Source organism: Sardina pilchardus, chromosome 10, assembly GCF_963854185.1.
Source record: "Sardina pilchardus chromosome 10, fSarPil1.1, whole genome shotgun sequence".
NCBI lineage: Eukaryota > Metazoa > Chordata > Actinopteri > Clupeiformes > Clupeidae > Sardina > Sardina pilchardus.
Window position 1 is genome coordinate 25985915 of NC_085003.1, and position 5000 is coordinate 25990914.

Here is a 5000-nt window from a genome sequence, read left to right on the forward strand (position 1 = left end):
CTCTCTCTCTCTCTCTCTCTCTCTCTCTCTCTCTCTCTCTCTCTCTCTCTCCTCTCTTTCTCTCTCTCCCTCCCTCCCTCCTGCGGGTTGGTAATAAATCTGCTGTGTCTGGTGTTGAAGCCTGGAGTGTCCAGTCTCTGTGTTTACCGAGTTTCGGCTAACTCAGGAAAAGTGCATTCTGCCGCAAAAAACACGGTCGCTCGGCTGGAACCAAAGGCCACTTTTTTTCACGGCTTCCGTTCCGCCACACTCTCAAAGCCGCGGTAATAGGCCAGTGGCATCCTCCGGCGTGGTAATCCATGCCGGCGCATCCGTCAAGGACACCCCCCCCCCCCCTCGACACCCCCCTCCCCACTTGGGGGCTCAGACACACTGAAGGTGTGAGCAGACCACAGGGCTGGTGAAGGGGGGGCTAATGCCATACTTACGCAACCACCACCAGTCGCCGCGGGCCTCTATGTGCCTGGCCCTGCGGGTCAATCCTATGGATTGGAACAGCAGCTGGATGTGTTTGGAATGTTGTTGAGCGTGCCGTAATTGAAAACGTAACGTTTGTCCTTGTAAGGGGGGGCTGTAGAGATGCAAGGCAGGCTGTGGAGGCACGTGGCTCAGATCACGGCTCGCTTTTTAACCCCTGTAGAGGATCGGCTTCTCAAGGATCTGCACACCTTGCAGATCTGGGATTTACATCGACCGCCTTTCTCAGTGGTTCTCACATAGACACAATTTTTTCACCTGTAGGCGCTCAATTTTTTTTGGTCGAAATGAGTTGAACAAAGAACAAGCCAGAAGATCAAAGTCTCTAGGCATCCAGAATGTAGCTAAGCTCCCTGTTTTTGCCATGCCAGGGAGTGTATAATCATTCAAAAACAACCAAACTCCACCTGGCTCATGTTTTGGAATACCAGTGATGTCCCTTGACAGTTAAAAAAAACAGTGCCTCAGTTGAGTTTGTTCTTACATCACCAGACGAGAGTTTCACCTTCAGCAACATTCTACTTCTAACATTGCAAAGCAAGCAAGCGAACCCAAACAAAGGGAATAGTTGTTGTCCATTCAGAGCAGCAAAATTAAAAGATAAAATGACACACAGGTGCACACATTTGCACACACACACACACACACACACACACACACACACACACACACACACACACACACACACAAATCCAATGGTGGCATGGGGGTGGGAGGTCCCCAAGTGGCCTGTTTATGGCTTATCATGTGTGTGTGTGTGTGTGTGTGTGTGTGTGTGTGTGTGTGTGTGTGTGTGTGTGTGTGTGTGTGTGTGTGTGTGTGTGTGTGTGTGTATGCATTTATCACACATCTTTCCTCGTCCTCCTCCGCCTCCACTCCTCCTCTGCCTCCTGTTGTCACCACTCCATCACTGGGCCTTACATGTCACCCCCATATGTCATGTCTCCAGTCTACAGAGCCTCAGCATCTCTTACAACACTCTTTCATCACTACCCATTGCTTTTCGGTGCCGTCATCTATACAATTGTGTGTTTATGAGTGTTTTGTGTGTGTGTGTGTGTGTGTGTGTGTGTGGTGGAAGCAGGGGGGGGGTTATGATTATGTATGTGTGTGTATGTGTGTGTATGTGTGTGTGTGTGTGTGTATGTGTGGTGGAAGCAAGGGGGTGGTTATGTGTGTGTGTGTGTGTGTGTGTGTGTGTTTCAGTGTTAATATTGCCCCCGGTTCCCAGTCCCATATTGTCTGGGTCTGTTGTGAGCTTCTCTCCTCTCTCGTCTGTGTGCATCATCCACTGGTGCTCTGTGCATGTGTCACCCCTGATGAACATACCCATCAGACCGGGGCTCCTGATGAGGAGATAAACAGAGGGAGAGAGAGAGATAGAAATGTGGAGAGAGAGATAAAAAGATGGAAAGATAGAGGGAGAGAGATAATGTATTTATTTGTTCTTCCTATAACCTCTTGCAGTATGTGTACATGTAATTAAGCTTTGGCAATAATGGTCCTGCAACGTTCATGCCAATAAAGCTTTCTTGAATTGAAATTGAATAATGAGATGGAGAGAGAGGGAGAGAGAGAAGTAAAGAGAGAGAGAGAGAAAGAGGGAGTGAAAGAGAGAAATAGACAGAGGGAGTGTGTGAGAGAGAGAGAGAGAGAGAGAGAGAGAGAGGAGAGAGAGAGGAGGCAGGGAAAGGGGGGATGGTAGTGTGATATCCAAGAGAGGCGTACAGTAGACCCATCCCCAGCTCCTGCTCCTGCTCCTGCTCCTGCTCCCGTGCGTGAGGGATGATGTGCTGCTGGATAATCGCAGTGAGAGCTTTCTTTATGCATCAGGAGTAATGGCACCACCGTTCCCTTCCCTCCACCTCCACCTCCTCCACCACCTCCTCCATCACCACCTCCACCACCTCTTTCCCCCTCTTATCATTTCCCAGTGCAGCTCCTGCTCACGAGAGGCTGATTTGCGAGGGGAAGTGATGGATGGCCTGGCTTGTCTTCTCCGTGCGTGTAGGTGCAGAGTGGGAATACACAACGAGGCTCACGCCATCAAAGGGGCTGCCAGCCAGCGTCACACTACCCTATTAGATGTCCCATCTTAGATGCCCCTGTGTGTGTGTGTGTGTGTGTGCGCACGCGCGTATGATTGTAGTGTTGAAATGCATGTGTGTGTGTGTGTGTGTGTGTGTGTACAGAGATAGAGAGCATGCATGCAGTACTGAGTGTGTGCTTGCACATGTCTAGCATGTGCATGTGTTTTCGAGAGAGAGAGAGCGAGTGTGTGTGTGTGTGTGTGTGTGTGTGTGTGTGTGTGTGTGTGTGTGTGTGTGTGTGTGTGTGTGTGTGAATGGGGCACAGGTGGACAGAATCAGGGCTGATAGTATGTCTCTGTTGGGTCTCAATGCCTGTGCCATCTGTTCGCCTGAGCTGTCGTCCACCCCCTCCCCCCCGCAAACTCCTCCAACACACACACACACACACACACACACACACACATTCACACACACATACACATTCACCCATTTTTCCAACATGCTCTTTGCAGTGGGCCAAGGGATCCTTAATTAAAACGAAACTGTTGCTGTGAATGTCTGCAACACAGCTTGGAGCGTAACTTGAGAAATCATGATCTCTCCCATGGGGGCCCGGCCTGATAGAGCACTGGCCGAGCCTGTGGTCAGAGGACCAGGAGGCAGAGTGAGCTGGCCAGGCGAGGAAGGCCAGAGAGATCGGAAGGGGGAGATGGGGAAGATGGGACTTATCGGGATAAAATAGCAGCTTTGCCTTCTCCGAGCTGGCATTATATGGATCATGGGTATGTAGTGATGGGGGGGTTAGCGCTAGCTTCCTTAGCCTGGGCCATTCAACAAATAGTGGCATGTATCACGGTGATGCCGTCTCTGAAGTAGCTGTTGGAATCGATTCAAAAGCAAAGGCAACAGCAGCATAGTGAAACCTGAGGACTGTGTGAGTGCAGGAATGCTGATGATACCAGGAAGATGCACATTTAGTTTCATTCACTTGAGCACTTCAGCATCAGTACAAGCGTGTACACACATGTACACGCACGCACGCACGCAGGCACACACACACACACACACTTACAGTACACATACTCACCCACATACCCACCCCCACGCACACACACGCACACACATGCATATTCACTGCTTTAGCGTGCTAGAGGTGCCGGCATCTGGACGACTGCTCCACAGCTTCCTGATGCGTGGCGGGCACTCTCTTCATTATCCTTATTGCTCTGATAAATAGCGTCTTGGGAGGGCGCCCGCCCGGCCGCCTCGTAAATCCCGCGCTGCTCACCGCGGAGCAAGGCCTCAGTGAGAGCACATTGTCTGCCCGAGCAGCACCTAAATCACCGGGCCGAGAGAGAGAGAGAGACAGAGAGAGAGACAGAGAGAGAGAGAGAGAGAGAGAGAGGGAGAGGATGTGTGTGTGTGTGTGTGTGTGTGTGTGTGTGTGTGTGTGTGTGTGTGTGTGAGGGAGTCTCTTTGTCATCGCAGGAGCCGGGCCGTCATGACATCGTAATTGCGGACCTACGCCGCTGAGCGGTGGCTTCTTTTATTGAGAACTCGATGATGTACGAGGCGCATATTTACACTTTAGGGGAATTTAGTGGAAGATTTTTTATTTCTTTCTTTATTTATTTTTTTGTTCAGAAAAAAAAGAAACGGGGAATAGAGGTAGAATGCAGCGTGTTGGTGTACAACTGTGTGTCTATAAACAAGCCGTTGTTATATATGTGACACACACACACGTGACGTGTGGTTTCCATTTTTGGCCGGAGGTGAGGAGGAGGCAGCCGCAGGTGCAGGAAGCTGCTCGCTGATAACCTGACAGCCGGCCGTGTTTCTGCGGCGGTGTCTGGCTCTGACCTTTACCTCCGCAGCTCATTACTGCCCACAGGCTCAGCAGAAAGCCACACGCCTCACACACACTCACACACACACACTCACAGAGACTCATGCTCTTCATTTCAAGAACCACAATGCAGTTCTGTTGCCTTAAAATAACGGCCTCAAACTTATTCTGATGCGACGCAGTCACTTAATACGGAAAAAATACGGAAAAAGAATTCTCCAAATAACCAATTTACGCCTGGAAGGAACGCTTCTTATTCCACTATGATCGGGTAGGATCATCACCCTTGCTGTCAGTTTATGATTAACTGGGTCTTACTGTTGCTTACTGTTGAATATGGACACCAAAGGGTATAAATATCAGTATGGTGCAGTATGGTGGTGTTAACATGGCTGTAGCTAACACCCCATGCATAGCACTGTATCTCTGAATTAAGCTGACAGCTAACAAGCACCCTCTCATTCACTTGCATTCATTTGCCAATGACCTTGAAAGTAATGCAGGCAAATGAGAGCAGGCTAGCGCGCTAACTAATTGGCTTACAGAAATAATTGTAGAACTAATAGATGCATTTGGATCCAAAATGGGTGGTGTTGCTAATGTGAAGGCCACTGTAGAGACCTCTCATTAGGGACTGCCCTGAATTA

The 5000-nt window shown here is 49.7% G+C and overlaps 1 protein-coding gene across 1 annotated transcript in view; it reads left to right on the forward strand.

Annotated features, from left to right (window-relative positions):
- Positions 1 to 5000, forward strand: part of ntrk3a (neurotrophic tyrosine kinase, receptor, type 3a) — a 100740-nt gene that overhangs the window by 81894 nt on the left and 13846 nt on the right. The window lies entirely within an intron of this gene.